Source organism: Lactuca sativa, chromosome 4 (assembly GCF_002870075.4).
Source record: "Lactuca sativa cultivar Salinas chromosome 4, Lsat_Salinas_v11, whole genome shotgun sequence".
NCBI classification, from domain to species: domain Eukaryota; kingdom Viridiplantae; phylum Streptophyta; class Magnoliopsida; order Asterales; family Asteraceae; genus Lactuca; species Lactuca sativa.
The window spans coordinates 176,210,524-176,227,980 of NC_056626.2; positions in this window are offsets into that span (position 1 = coordinate 176,210,524).

Genomic DNA, 17,457 nt, shown 5'->3' on the forward strand with positions numbered 1-17,457 from the left:
AATCTCTCTCGCTCCACCCGCGGAACATAACGAGTACTGAACATGTCTCGGAACTGATCCCAAGTAACCGCAGCCCACTGCACATCACCCTCTGAGAGCACACCTCACCCTCTGATCAGCAGGGCATGAACACGTGAAGAAACACCCCTCCACGTCTGAAAACCATCTCATAGCAACAATCGGATCCTAAACTCCATCGAAGGTAGGGGGCTTCGTGTTATCGAAGTCCTGATACTGAAAACCCCGACTGGCTCCTCCCCCTGCCGCTGTCACAGCCGCTGCAGCTGCCGCGGCCACTGTCTCTGCGAGAGCCGCATAGCGCTCATCAAAATACTCAACCATAGCGGTCTTGATCGACCCAAATAGTTCCGGCAACTCGGCTCGGAACATAGCAGCAACCTCATCATGCAGGATCTCGCGAATCCTAGCATCCGACTCGTCTGTGCTCATCTGACCAATAACCTCGGGTGGTACTGACCCACCCTGACCGCCCTCTCCTGCTCCCGATCCTGACTCGGATCCACTCCCATCATGCCTCGTAACCACCATACTGAAAACACCGCAAAACATCAGATATTTCTCAGTAACCCGGGAACCAACTCCTAACCCAACCCTAGGGGTTGTGACTTCCTTGATATGTGTATGGGTCCTGTGCTTTCAGTAGTACGGGCTCATACTACCTTCCACACCTACCCATAGTTATATCAAGTATCACCATAACACCCTAATGCTGAACATACATAACAAGCAATCAACCCTCACCCCTAGAGGAACACTGAAAATCTCATACAGAAAGAACCCTAGGCTAGCAGGCATCATAAATCAGGCAACTCTGTCATGCAATTCCTGAAGATCCCTAGCCTAATACTAGCATGCTATTCTATCATATTTCAGAAACAAATAACTTGTATAGTATTTTGGGGCTACTTACTGGCTCCGGGTGATCGTACCTCCGCGTCTTCCTTTACTCATTTTTGAAAACCATTTTAAATTCTCTTTTGAAAACTCTCCTTGATTTGAGACTGGATTCACACGAATGTTCCTCCAATTCAGTCAAACCAAGGCTCTGATACCAACTTATAACACTCAAAAATTCAAACCAATTTAAACTTTTCAAAAACAACCCACTTTCATTAATTCATTACAAAAAGGTTTTCAATTCATTTATTATCAGAGTATTTCCCAGAACCACATCACAAGTACATAAAACATGAGGAGCGGTACGATCACGACTTCGCCTTGCCACGATCTCCTGAAGTACCTGAAACAATACACTGAAAACTGTAAGCCCGAAAGCTTACTAAGTTACCCCCAAAATACCAACCACAATACCATACACATACCATATCATAAACACAAAACAAAATAGCCATACACTTTGGGTCTACTTCGTGACTGGTTCGCCGCACCGGGCCTACAGTCGACTTGGTCCACCCTCCGGGTCTAGCCATATACATCGAGTCTACAGTGTGATTGGTCCACCCGCACCGGGCCTTCAATCCACCTGGTCCACTCTCTGAGTCTACAATATGACTGGTCCGCCCGCACCGGGCCTTCAGTCAACTTGTTCCACTCTCCGAGCCTCGGTACATCTGGTCCGCCCTCTTGGGGCCTACAGCCTATCCGGACCGCTCGTTGGGCCTTTGGGATAACCGGTCCGCCCTGGGTATGTTGGCCTAGAGCACAAAGCAGGACCCGCCTCAACCCAACCCCAGTCTAACAACCATGTGCACATAAACATATAATCATATAACAATTCACAATTAATCAATCAATCTAGCCGATCACATACGTAGCACATCCCTACCAGGATACCGACCTGACCGGTCACTAGCATAGCATCATCCTATAACCCAAGATACCGACCCTAACCAGATCTCTAACATATACCACCCTAACTACAAGGATACAAACATAGCAAAGCAATAACATAACCAATAACTACCCAGATTTCCATCCGATAAAGGGCCGACCTTGGTGCCGTAGACCCTGTTGATATAGTGAGGATAACTCACTTCGCAATTGCTGACTGAAGAGATAAGATCACGCTGCTCCAACCTCCGACTCGAACTTCACCACTGGTCAATACCAAATAACCAAGATCAATAATTACCAAAGTACCCCAGGATGACAACTGGTCAACCCTTGGTCAAAGTCAAAATCCTCAGTCAAAGTCAACTTCCTGACTGACTCTACTCGCCGAGTCAACCCTCTGACTCGTCAAGTCCCCATGCTCTGAAAACTCCCATATTGCGAATCAACTCGCCAAGTCCAACGAACTCTGAGTCCCTTCATGCTCAACTCACCGAGTCATCCCTCGACTCACCAATTCACAACTTAACCAGAAAAGGTTGGGGTTCCATGACCGGACTCGCCAAGTCCAAGAACAGACTCGCCGGGTCCAAGGCAATCTTCAACAGACTCGCCGAGCTGTTCTTCCAACTTGTCGAGTTCCTGCCTATCTTCATGCAACTCGTCGAGTATACCCATGTGACTCGCTGAGTCACTACGCAACTCATGTCTAATCTCTAGTCCGACTCGCCGAGTCATCTCCCAGACTCGCCGAGTCCATATGTAATACCTTTATTCAGACGATCACATGCCAATCCATTTCTTCGAATACATAGATCTGGACTCCTAGGTCCAGATCCACACGTAAAGTTTCCAACTTTACGTGCATGCAAGGCACAACAAGCTCTACTCGAGCTAAAATGGAGGTTTAAGGCAAGGACACTCTCAATAAAGCCCCAAAGCTATCACTTTCCAGGTTCAGGAGTCAGGACCAGTCTAGATCTGTAGTAGCAACCACAGATCTGGACCCAATACTCGAAAAGTGGCTCATACAAGACAATTTGGCACTAGAACTTCATTCATGAACAATCTAAGCACAAAAAAGTCAAGGCAACAAATTTTTACCTTCAATCTGATGCCAACAAGCAAGGAAATCAGATCCACTTCGCTCCACTATGATCCCACCAACTCTTGCTTCAAGTATCCTTCTTCTCCAAGCTTCAAAACACACTTAAATCCTTTTCACTCTTAATTTAGGGTTTAAAATCGACGGGGAAAGCTTCTGGATGTCAGAGGGAGTGCTAAAGAGGCTGGGGTGGGACTTAAGGTTCCTTATATAGGGTGCAAACCCCAGGAATTAGGGTTTCTCATTCCAGCACTGACTTGCCGAGTCTAGCCGCCGACTCACCGAGTCAGTCACTTAACACGTGACCAATCGCGACTTCCTTAATTACACCAAGAACCCTGAACATGCACTTCTGAACTTTGGGTGTTACAAAATTAAATATAAATGTGTAAATATTTAAAAAATTTAGATTTATAAGAAAATAAGAAAAATAATGAATTATTAAAATTGATTTTTCTATATTTTAAATGTCAATAAATAAACAAGATAAACTAATGAGTTTTAATTTGAGAATTTTGAAATAAGAAAGTAACTACATTAATGAAATTGATATTCATTTATTACTATATTTATTGTAATTATTACATTAAAGTATTATGTTAAATTTATTAAAATTAAAAAAAAACCCATAAAATGACATGTAGAAAAAAAAATTAATTCAAAATAACCACAAAATAACATTTGGCAAATTGAATGATAGTGTGACATATGACCAAAAAAATCTTCTTTTATTAAAGTAGATATGCAATAATAAAACATTTCCATTAAGTTTTTTCATGTAAGCTAGATAGCAAATCCACAATGTATTCTTCTATATGATAAAAAAAATCTTTCAAGTTTTATTTATTTATTTTTATTTTTACCATAAATCAACTTATTTGAATTCAATTAAAATATGTAAATAATATATATATATATATATATATATATATATATATATATATATATATATATATATATATAATTTTATTATTAAAAAATTAAAATTAAATTGATAAACCTTACCTAATATTATTTTGTTTTAAGACTTTAATTTTTATTAAATATAGTTTCCTAAATGTTTTCAAATTTCTATTTTTTAATAAAAGGAAAAGTTTATATTTTATATTTTGTTGTCACAAAAGTTATAATTTTCATAATTTGTTTTACGTTAAATTAAAAAGTAATGAATTTTATTTTGTTATTTAAAATAAAGAATAATATACACTAATAAAAATAATTAAAAGACAAAATTGCAAAAATGATCCCTGTGGTATGTATTTTTTTGATGGTTTTAGTCCAAACCCCGACTTTTTTGTATTGGTGGTCCTTTTGAACTACATTGCTTGCAGTTTTGGTCCATGTCCAAACTAAAAAGACTATTATACCCTTAATTAATTTATTTTTCATTTTTCTTTCACTTTTTAATATTATTGTTGTTATTATTAAATATAGAAGTGGGCCCACTTATCCACCCCACCTGTCTCTCTCTCTATCTCTCTCTCTCTCTCTCTCTCCAAACCTATTACTATCTTTTTTTAACCCTATCGTGTCCATCTTCTTCCTCCCACCATCTGCCCCAAGTGTTTCGTTCCTTCTTCTTCTTTCTCACCCTCGCCATCACCTACGCTTTACTCGATGATGGAGATGATAATGGAGAAACAAATCAGGGATTCCTACATCAACCCACCTCCAATTGCATCGATTTTTCTATGTTAAAAGTTTTTGAGGAAACAATATCCCAATCAACACAAACCTCGATTCCCAAATCAACCCACCTCCGATCCATTTCATTCTGATGATGAAATCGACAACAAATCAACCCTAAAAAAATACCAATCTTCCTCCATACCTGTTTTCCTTTCACCTAAATCGCAACCAACACCATTAGCAACCGGCGATCCCTCCAATGAAACCCACATCTTCTTCATTAATATTCTTCTCTTCCTGAATACCGAATCTTTCACTTTAAACTTCAAGAGCAAAAAAACCCAGATGCCTCACTACAGAGGAGGTATTAGTCGAGTCAGCTGAGATAAACAGAAGATAATCATGGTTTCGATTTCACCCTTAAAATTGATTTCAGATACAAAATTGATTTAATATTTCAGTAGGGTTTACTGGGTTTGAATCTTGAGATATCGACGGTGGTTGAATCTTGACATATTTGAAATCAATTTCGTCCCATGATATGTCTTCAACTTCTCAATCAATTTCAAAAAGTATGTGTGTGTGTGTGTAAGTCCTTCCTAAATCGTTGATGAGGTAAGAAGAGATTGCATATAAATTCAGAGAAGAAATTGTCGCCTCTGTTGGATGTATGTTTCTTAGAATTCACTTTCTTGTCAATATTTCTTGTTATCACAGATTCTAGATTCAATTGACGATAAGGAGAGAAGAGAAGAGATGAGGAAATGTAGAAGTAGAAGTGTAGGTGTGTGTGCGAATTTGCACACACACACACACACAGAGAGAGAGAGAGAGAGGGAGAGAGAGGTGGGGTGGATAAGTGAGCCTAATTTTATATTTAATAATAATAATATTAAAAAGTGAAAGAAAAATGAAAAATAAATTCATTAAGGGTATAATAATCTTTTTAGTTTGGATAGGGACCAAAACTGCAAGCAAAGTAGCACAAAATGATCGTCAATCCAAAAAAGTCGGGGTTTGGACTAAAACCCCAAAAATGTGCATATCACAGGCAGTGGCAGACGCAGAACGTTTTAAAAGGGGTGTCACTAAAAAAAAATTCCAAAGAAATCTAAATTATTAGTGACACTCGTATTTTAAGTCGATGCACCTAATAGAAAAAATATAAAAAAACATAATTTTTCTTTACACTACGTGCCGGAATCGGAGCAGTGGCCCGGGACCCCCCAGACTCAACTAAGGTCCGCCACTGACCACAGTGACCATTTTTGCAATTTTGTCTAATTAAAAAAATATAACAAAATATATTATTAAAAGAAAAAAAAAGCCTTTCTAAAAGTATAAAAAACACATATATGCCTATTAAAAGACGACAAGATAGAAGAATATAGGAGATGTTATGTATATTGGAAATTTTTTTGAGCTCTTCTTGATGGAGAAAACTTTTTTAGTAATCACAATATTGTTTTCTATTAAAAAAGTTTATGCGTTCTATTATTCTAAAAAACATGAAAACGGACGTTTAAATATAGACCTTAAACCTGAAAAAATAATTTTATTTTATTACACCTTTTTATTTAGCAATTTTCTTTCACATCTACTATACCTTCTCCGTCACAGATGCCACCGCCATATGGTCTTCGTTGCCACCGCCACCAATGACGAATTCACGATTCAAATTTATTAATGTCCAGTTTAATTGAAGTTAAAAATTAATTGGTCAAAAAGTTTTGATTATCAAATCGAGATGTTAATAATACCATATAAAGCAAATATAATATTAAACTTTAATGCCAAAATCACACGTATTTTAAAAATCTTACTCAATGTCTTATAACTGTTCATCACAAGTTTTCATATTTAATTTTGAAGACAATCCTATTAACATATCATTGTTAATACCATCAAACTCAACGATTTTATGTCACTACAAAAATTACAGACAACAGCGACGACCCATTTAGGAGCGACGAACATTTTTAACGGAGACAACAAACAAACGCAATTTTAGCGATGATCACTCATTACAATATAATGAGAAGACTTACCTCAATTTGAAGATAACCAAATTTCACACTCACTGCTGCTACAAAAGCTCCTAACACTCGAAATATTCAAACAACCCTAATTAACAATTAAGGTGATAACCCATAATCAAAGTTCCATTTCATATTCTTTCTTTCTAGGGTAAAAGACCATTTTACCCTTCCAAAGCTAAACCCCCACCCAATTTGAACTAGTGCTCAAAAATGACTAATAACACCTTCTAATCGTACGCCATGCATACTCTACATCTACGCCATGCATAAAGCCTTCTCACAAAAAATGGGGCAAGGTCACGCTAGGCGCTATGTAATCCAAGGTTATGCCATGCGTAACCAAGCAGTTGCCAAAATCCATTTTTAAGCCCTTAATACATTAAGATATTTCACTCAAAGCTTAGGTCAGGTTTCTAATAGCTCAATAATGGATAAAGTTTCCAACTTTATCGATTAGGATGATCCAAACAACCAAGATCTAGTGTTTAAGTCTTAAAGGGACCAAAAAATGCATCATTCTTAACTTAATCATTTAATTAAAATTCTCTAACCTTCATATCTGAATCAATATAATGTTTAGATGGATAAAGTTTTCAAACTTATCCATAGCAAGGTCACAAAATTTCAAGATCTAAACTTTATGCACTAAAATGACCAAAAAGTGGCAAATATGAAAAAATGACTAGATCTATGAAACCAATGAGCAAGTTAGAAGTTTTTTACTTACAACGGTCCAGGAATGATGTAATCCTTCTGGATCTCTATTTGAACTCTTCTTCTATACACTTTTCCACCACCTTGTTGTTCAAGACTCAACCTTCCAATGGAGAAATAAGATCATAAATGATGCTAAGGATAAAAAACTAAAGAGCGGAGGCTAACGTTTACCAAGGAGTGATCTTAGGTGATAGAGGCTGGTAGTGAGAGGGTTTCCTATAAGTTAGAGCCCTTAACTAGAGCTGAAAACTGAAGATTTAAAGTTTTGATCTACCTAGATTACGCCATGCATAACATAAATTACACCCTGCATAATTCATTAAACTCTCGTTATGCCCTGGGTAACTTTAACTTACGCCATGCATAATCAAAAATCCCCATTTCCCCTTCAACTTCAAATAACCATAACTTCTTCGTTTCAACTCCGTTTTCGGCATTCTTTATATGCACAGAAAGGTATTGAAGAGCTCCACAATCGTATCTGATTAATTTTGACTTAAAACATACCGAACTAACATCCTTATTTCATGAAATAAGTACGAAACATCACTTTCCCCTTTTTACACTTTGACTCCAAAACATAAAATGAAGGCTTGGATCTCATTACCAGTATTATCAACATCCAATAGGGTCTAAAACTTATTCTCTTGAATCCCAAGGCCTTTAATTGATCTAGTTATTGCCCACAATCCCGAAATAAGAAACTTTTCGAATCAGAATGTTACAACTCTCCCCCTACTTAAATAGGATTTCGTTCTCGAAATTCGTCTTGGTTAGGTTCTCTTAAACCACGAAAACATATTCCATAAGATCCTTCTAATCATTTCAAAATGAAGGCATATTATAAAGAAACCACGAGAAACCACTCAAAAACCCACAACTGCTAACAAATAACCTAATAACTTGAAAATACTCAATCGCAACAACTATCTTTCTCTCCTTAACTATATGAACCAACTTCTAGAGAAAACCAATCAAACCGGGAACTCTCAAAACTAAATCCGTAAACCAAATTCATTACTATACTCCCCAAAACCGAGAACCCATTAATATATACATTAGAAAGTGTCACACCCCGAAACCGAAGGCGGAAACGTTCCGGGGCGGAGGTGACTTCTTGTTAAGTATCACAACCAATGTACATAGTAAGCGAAGTAAACACAAAACATTACGTTACATAGATTCATTACATTTGTTTGAAAGTAAAGTAATACAAGTTTTGTAGATACATAAGTTTAAACAAAAGTAAGACGTAACTTCCATACGCTCCGTCTTCTGCAAAAGAACGCGGGATACATGTCTAAGGAGAACCTGAGAATACAAGCAGTTTAAAAATCAGCATAAAGCTGGTGAGTTCATAAGTGGTTTGTTTTCTGAAAATGAGCAAGTTTCCTTTGGTTTACTGAAAGAGTTGTTATCCAAGAAAATCCCATATTTTCTTAAAAGTAGTGTTTAGTTATCCGTTTGTTACAAAATCTGATTAAGAACAGTTTGTTATCCTAGGAAAAACCCTTATTTTCCTTTAAAAGTTTGTGGTTGGTTACCGAATCTGAATGTAATGTACAAGTATCTACCATACTTAAAGTGTTTGTGTGAAGTTTCCTGAAAGCCTGGTTATTCTTGAAATGTATGTTAGTTTTAACACGTATATAAAACTATCAACATAGTAAACTAATTTCAAAGGTTATTAATTTACTATATTCATTATTACTAACAAGTAAATCTCTATTATTCAAGTTTGCGAGTTCTATAACCATACGATAGACTAGATAGGGCAAAGGAAGGCCAATATCATTTATGAATTTCGTCACCCTTGGACCTTTCGGTCCGGCTGTAGCTAGCAGCTAGGTGCGCGGTAGTCAACCCCGTATAGAATTATACACTCAAGTCACGCTCTCCTACTAAGAGATTCTGGTTACAGGGATGGTCCTCCACTCGCGTATCTCTGTGGAGTGTTTCCGAGGACGTGTCTCCAATCTTAAGAATAACAATTTTACAAGTAATAATGCGGAAAAATCTTGTTTAAATTCTAATTACAAAGACGATCCTCCACTCGCGTATCTCTGTGGAGTGTTACCGAGGACAAATCAAAAGTACTAAACTAATGCCTTTAAAAATAATGAAATGGAAAATCATTTGTGAAATTGTATGATATAACACTATATAATATGATTTGAAATCGGTTTGTAAACTAACTTTGCAAGTCAAACGGTTGATTAATACTGTTTCGATTGTTAAAAGCATATGAAATATGAATCATTTCAAATAAAATAATAAGTTTCAGCACAAGATATCCTTGTACTTTAGCTTGTATTCCCCCCTGAAAACATAGAAAAACACGGAAAAAGGTGTAGGGGTATGAACTCACCAGACAGGAAACGTGTCGGTTTAGATGCTAAACGTCGGATCAGAGCTTGAAAACGTGCGAGGTTCCTATGTAATATGAAGAGATACATAAATTGTACCTAATTAGACCTTGATCTACTAATTAAGATGAATAAACACTCCGAGGCACGAAAACACTTCAATTCAATTGTTTGGAGTGACTCGGGTGGCATCTACGGACGTATAGGACATAGATATGGAGTTTGCTCTTCAAGAGTAAACTCCTAATGGAGTTTTTGGCCCTAAGACCATGTCCCCATGATTTCACAGCTGTAAACTCATGGGTGATGTGTTCTAAGGTGTTTAAAGGTCACACATCACTTAGGAAATTTGGTTAGGATTAAATCTAGGGCATAGGAAGGAATTAAACCACCAAAGGGACCATTTAATGGAGTTTACGGCTGTAAACTAGGATTTTACGGCTGTAAGCTCCTAATTACCTTTTCTTTATATGATTTGGTGGTCCTAGATCAATCACATGTGATTCTAAGTCATTATACAAGCCATGGAATTAATTTAGGGCATCATTTGACTAAGATATAGGAGTTTACGGCCCAAGAACCTATCCTTGGGCGGTTTATGTCCGTGAACTCCTAAGGGAGTGATTTTATTAAGTTTAAGGCCCCTAACTTGTTTGTGGTTGCTTCTAGACTTTATTCCAAGGCTTATGAGGTGTTTAAGGGGCATCTTAACACCTTAAAAGGTGTTTACTGCCTATGAATGGGTGTTTATGGTCCAAGCATGTTCTTGGGCCGTAAAATCATATTTACCCCCTAAATGTTGAGTTTATGGTGTTCCTAGTCCATCCAAATAAGTCCTTAAGCCATTTCTATGCTCCATAAGTGATTTGGGAGGGTTTTGGGGCTCAAAAACCCCTTTTATTTGTGTTTGCGGCACAAGACTGTTCTAGGGCCGTAAACACATGATGTTGGTCCTATTCCATGATTTAAACATGAATTCGAAGGCTAAGGATGCTAATCTATGAGTTAGGATAGTTACCTTATCGATTTGAGGCTTGAATTGAACGATTTTGGATCAAGAACTTGGATTTAAGGAGAGATAGTAGAGAGAGAGTAGAAAAGCTTCAAGTGAGGCTCACTCTACTTTATATATGGTTTGAATTTGAGACACGATGGAATTCTACCCGATACTGTCGTTAAACGGGGCTTTTGGTCTTACCCGATTAAGCTGTCGTAACCCGATATGGTCGAAACTAAAATTTGTCTAATTACTAGTTTGGGGTGTTTTCTTGTATATCTAACGTGTTTGGATACTTACGAGGTCAAAATAAAAGTATTAAATTAAATGACCTAATCCAAAAACGTAATCGGAACGATTCGCTAAAAACGAGTTTTATGGACGGAAACGAGTTACGACGATGAAACAAACTTCGGGTTGTCACAGAAAGCTTTTCATAAGACCGGCGATCATCCAATTGTTGAACCTACCCCTAGCTCCCTGACTAGGAACACCACTAAACCATGTAGAAAGAATACTCAAACATTATGATCGTGAATTTAACTCAATCCCAAATCTGGAAATTATGCCCAAAAATTCTCATGTTGCATCTAAATCTCTCATAAGCTCAAGTGTACATCCACCCGACAAAAAACTCGAGACTTAAGAGTATCAATTAAATGATTACCAGGTCTACCCATATGAATCATACAACCATAGGTTCATGATACATCATTCTAACCACTAAAACGATAGGCACACGGTTTTACACCGATCTTGCTAACATTCCATCACTACCCTGAAGACTCATGACCAACACCACATGGGCCTAAAGATATATAATCATTAACCCACTGACTTGTAGGAGCACAATTAACATCCCTCTCAATACTAACTAAACACCACAAGAGCCATACTCTTCTATAACAAACAATTCGTTTCATAGAATTGGCTTCTATCAATGCAAATTCAGACGAAAACATGGTCACACACAATCATAGAATGAGATAGGTTGTTGTACTCTTATTCTAACTTAAAGGCTATAACACAAAAGATCCATGCATATAATTTGAATCAAGTTCTCCTTTTCTATCTTTTTCAGTCCAAATACACCCTTCCCGAAAATATATAATGAAATTACTACAATATACACCCTCAAGAGAACCCAAAACCAACCCTAGATCTACTACATTCCTTTTTCCTCACGACATTACCCAAAGGGTGAAGTACGAATAGATCTAATGAAATGATGAATCTCAATCATTAACAGAAACATACTCATAAATGTCTGAAACAAGGTCCTACCCCTTGACTGGAACTGAACAGATTCCACCAACATGTAATTAGCTTGATAAAACTTCCAAAGTTAACCATATTTGCTACTAAAACCCAAGTTAGATCAATTCAATTACCAACCTGTCAACACAACATGCCAAAATTGGATTCCACATATATCTAAAGCCACACCTGAAAAAGTAAACAATATCGCTCCGACGTCCGAACTCTGAATAACCAATGACAGTTGTCAAACCTGAGCCTACTATGAACAACACTTCCCTAACCAACAATTAAGGGTACCCACTCCCATAAACAAAAAGGTACAATGTACAAATTTTGACAATAGATTGACGCATACCTTGAACTTCCATTGGTGCAACTAATTTTTTTTTGGAAAACCTCATCCCTTAACGACGAACGAAATGGCCCACGACCGAGTATGCATTCACAACTAATCCATTGATCATATATGCCGCTGAAAAAAGCCAATGTGGAACTACACATACCAACTTATGAAGTTGATTGACAGCTCATCGCCTGCTTATCCTAGACTATAGATAGAACTCTATACAACGAGCTAACAAATACCTCAAAAACCAATACTCAACCTAAGCAAACCAACACCCCATGACCGAAACATTGGCGATCCAAAAAAACCTACCGGATACAACGAGCTCCTTGTCCAACAACTTCCTGCTGCAAAGACAACTCACACATTTCTAAGAAGATACATCTGATGGTAACTTTCCCTGCTCCTTATTTTCATCAAATATTGAATCAAAGCCTCACATACTCGAACCACATATACATGTGACCTATTATGACGAAACCATAAAATCGAAGATATCGATGTTCCTCCAAGCAGAATACACATTTCTGTTGAATTAGTTGTCTAATCCCATAACTATTTTGGTGTGTACATAACCCAATTATGAGCATGATCCTTTTGGATTGCCTTCACAATAGCAACTAATAGGATGAATTATGAGGAAAGAGGATTAATTATGATTTATTAATATATTATAAGAATAATATATTAATTGAGGAATCATATTATTTAATTAGTGTTGATTAGAAATTAATATGGAATTAATTTGGTGATCAAAAGAGACTGATTAAATTGGCGGGGACTGATTATGTAAATCAGTAATATTTATAGTTTGGGCTCATGGACCATATTAGTTTGGGGTGGACGAAATCTCTATGAGATTCCATAAGGATTTCCTCCATGGCTTGTCTAATAAGGGGTCCATATGTTGCTTAGGGCCTAAGCAAGGAAATTAGGGTTTCGAAGTTGATAACCCTAGAAGCCTAACTATAAAAGGAACCCTGAAGGCTCCCAAAAACGTGTCTAACCCTTCTAAGAGAACCCTTAGGCGTTTTTGAAGCCTCTCCTATCTCCTTTGTTCTTTCTTGTTGCTAGTCATGTTTGTGACTTCATTAGAGGTGCAACATTTGAGGCACTAGGCTTTCATAAGTCAAGATCAAGAAGGATTATGATTGTTATTGCTACATAACAATCAAGGTATTGTTTCTAAACCTAATCATATGTCAATTTCAAATTATATGCTAGTTCATAGGGTTTATTACTTTGGTATTCAATGTTGTATGTTCAAATTAGAAAAACCTAGATCAAAGTAATTAGGGTTGCATGTACACCATAGGAAATATGTTATGCTCATAACCCAATAGTGGTATAAGAGCCTAGGTCGTTTTTCTAGTTGAATAGATGCAAAAGTGAACTGCCAAAGGATCAAAAAGTCGAATTTTTGCTGACTGTGAAGCCAACTTGGCGAGTCCATCAGTGGTATCGGCAAGTTTCATGAACTCGGCGAGTCCAGGGTGTTGTTTCCGGGATTTTTGATTTTTTGAGCAGTTTTTGATGAGGATAATTACCTAAACTCGTTTTTCTTGCCTAAAACCGTTTTTTCATGATCGATATGTTTATCCTTATCAAAATTGGTGGATTTGGTTAAATATGGATAATATAAGATTATTACGATTCAAATATTGGACCAAGTAAGTTTGAAAAGTTTCAATTTACACCCTTTAGGTTTTATAGTTTAAATTTGAACTTAAAAAGTTTTAGTTTTTGAAATTTAAATAGTTAAACCCTAATATTTTGAAAGATTTCAAAATTTGTCCTCATGTTCTAAAATTTTAAATTTAATTAAAAGGTATTAATTCTGAAATATTAAATTCTAAAACTCTAGTATTTTAATAGTTCAAATTACACCATTATGGTTTTATTAAATTAATTAAGTGTTTAATTAAAAGATAATTAATAAGTCCATGATTATATGGTTTAAGATTAATAAAATTAAAAGTCTTATTTATTAATAGTTTAAACCACTTAATATTTTAAAAGTGTAAACTACACCCTTATACTATATAGAATTAAAAGTTTAATATTTTATATGTATAAGTAAAGTTCAGTCTTACCGCTAGTAGGCCTCATTCACGAAGCTGGTCTATAAGGGGTGTTTAAGGAAGCGGCCTATAAAATGACTCATTGGGTATCCAGTCTTACCCAGCACACTCTTGACTAGTGGAGGGTCGTTAGCGAACGGGTAGGATAGGACACAAACTTCCATTAAAAGTATAATGAAATATGAAGTAACTAAACACTTTTACAAATTCCCAAATCTTTGTTACTTTAGGAAAAATGTGGAATTGGTGCTAATCCATGAAATTGCACATTGCACCTTGTTGGTTGTTAGTGGAGCGTTCGTGGTTAATCAGCACACTAATATGGGACCAATAAAGGATGGAAATGGGTTTTTCGTAAGAATATCATTGATCAATAGAGCTTGTGTGGTTAACCGACACATTGATTGGGTGGTTATCGACATTAATAGTACCAAGCTAATTTGCATGGTTATCCACACCTTGTTTGTGATCCTCAGCATCCCAATCACAAACTTGAAGGGCGTAATCGAGATTAAACATGCCATTGAAAATTTCAATGAATCTCAAAAGATCTAGGAGTTTCAATTCATCTAAAACCTAATTTTCAATTTTCATTTTTCATGGTGGAAATTGGTAAATCGACATTTACCTACCTTCAAATATTCCGCAGCTAGATTACGACATCCCTCTTCCGAGTTGTAGAATATTGTGTTGGGTCCTAGCCTTGATATTTCATTTGGGTGTCATATCAAGGACTATTATCAACTAACTCGAATTTTATCCCGTTTTGTAGATGTCAAATGACTATGGTCTTCCCGAATCTTTTGGAAAAAGCTTTCCACTTGAAGGTGATGTTTCACGATTGGATCGTGGAAATGGAAATCATGCTTCACTTCCTCCACCTCCTCTAATAGTTCTCCCTGACCCACGTTTTCGAATACTTGAAAAGTTCAAGGTCACTCAAGCCCTATTGGTGATTAAACACAAAATAGAAAGTTTGTGTGTGTACACGTCTTGGAGATGAAGTCACACATTGACAAGTTGGGAATGTTGGGTTTCATTGTCTAAAGGAAGTTGGTTGTTTACTTGGTTCCTCAATCACTTCCCAAATCATATAGTGAGTTAATTAGAGAGTACTTTATGATGGACCATGACATGACCCTCATTGATCTTACCTATTTGCTTATTGCTGCTGAATCAACAATGATTTGGCGCACTGGTCAAGAAAATTTGTTGGGATGATCAACCTTCCAAACTTCCATGGACATTGGCAATGGCAACATTGGAAGTCCAAAAAAGTCTTCTCTTCCCAATGGAAAAAGGATTGGCCAAGGTCAAACCGTTTGACCAAATGGTCAAGAGAAAGGTTGAATCTGAGATTGTCCCAAGTGCTGTTCCAAAAGAGTCCATTTGTTTTTTACTGCCAAGAGAAGGGGCATTGGATGCGAAGCTGCCGTATCTATCTAAAGGATCGCGAAGATGGGAGAGTCAAGATGTATGACTCAGCTTCAGGTAAATCCACTATCTAACTCTATTAATAGCCTATTTGTAGATTCTTAATACATCATGTGATAAGATTGCATTTTGATGTCTTGTAGGATCGAAGAAAAGAAAGGAAGCTTAAAATGAAGAGTGGGTTGAGTTTGATCATGAATAAATGGATTTCGATCGCATGGTTCAAAGATCGGATTTTAAGCTGCTACTTAGAAGAGTTAGGATAGATTGCTTAAGAATATTTAGTAACATAGTTTTCATTTGATATTACATTCTATGGACAAGTTGTTTATGCAATTTTATAAATAAAATAAAAAATTTTGTCGTATTTACATTTCATACGAAATAATAAGTTTGAGTACAAGATTTTCTTGTACTTCTGCTTGTATCCCCCCTCTGAAAACATGAAAACACGGAAAAAGGTGTAGGGGTATGAACTCACCAGACAAGAAATGTACCGGTTAGATGCTAAGTGTCAGTCTAGGGCTTGAATACGCGCAAGGATCCTACGTGACATGAAGAGATACATAATTGTATCAAATTAGACTTTGAACTACTAATTAAGTAGGATAGTACATTCCGAGGCACAAAAACACTTTATCTCAAGTGTTAGGAAGGATCCGGGTGACATCTAAGGGGGTATAGGGCCTAGATATGGAGTTTGCTCATCAAGAGTAAACTCTTAGGGGCGTTTTCGGCCCAATGACCATATCCCCATGAGTTTACGGCCGTAAACTCATGGGTGGTGTGTTCTTGGATGTTCAAAGGTCATACAACACTTGTGGAATTAAGCTAGGATCAATTCTAGGGCATAAGAAGTGGTTAAGTCCTCAAATGGACCACTTTGGGGAGTTCACGACCGTAAACATAGAGTTTACGGATGTAAACTCTTACTTGGCCCTTTCTTTTGTGTTTTGATGGTTCTAGGTTAAGCACACATGACTCTAGTCCAATGTACAAGCCATGGAAGGAAGTTAGGGCACCATTTGACCTCCTTAGAGGAGTTTACGGCTAAGGAACCAATCCTTGGGGGGGTTTATAGCCGTAATATCCTAAGGTTGTGGTTTCCTTGATGTTTTAATTCCCTACATTGATGGTGGTTGCTTCTAGACATTAATCCAAGCCATAGGAGGTGTTTGAGGGGCAATTTAACACCTTAAAAGGTGTTCACGACCTATGAAGAGGGGTTTACGGTCCAAGAATGTTCTTGGGCCGTAAACTCATGTTTACTCCCCAAATGGTAAGATTTTGGTGTTCTAAGTCCGTTCATGCAAGCCCCTAAGTCATAACTAAGCACTAGAAGTGATTTGGAAGGGTTTTGGGGCTCCAAAACCCCATTTATGGGTGTTTACGGTTTGAGGCTATTCCAGGGGCATAACACATCATTTTCACATATTTGGATGATTTAAACATGGATTTGAAGGCTAAACAAGCTAAACTATAAGCTAAGATAGATTACTTACCAATTTGGAGCTTGAAAGGGGTGATTTTGGATCAAAGTTTGAGTTGTAGAGAGAGAGTAGTGAGAGAGAGTGTTAAGAGGGTGAAAAAGCTTCAAATGGAGGTCCATTCACCCTTATATATGGTTTGAGCTTGGGGCCCGATGGGAATCTACCCGATACCGACGTTAAA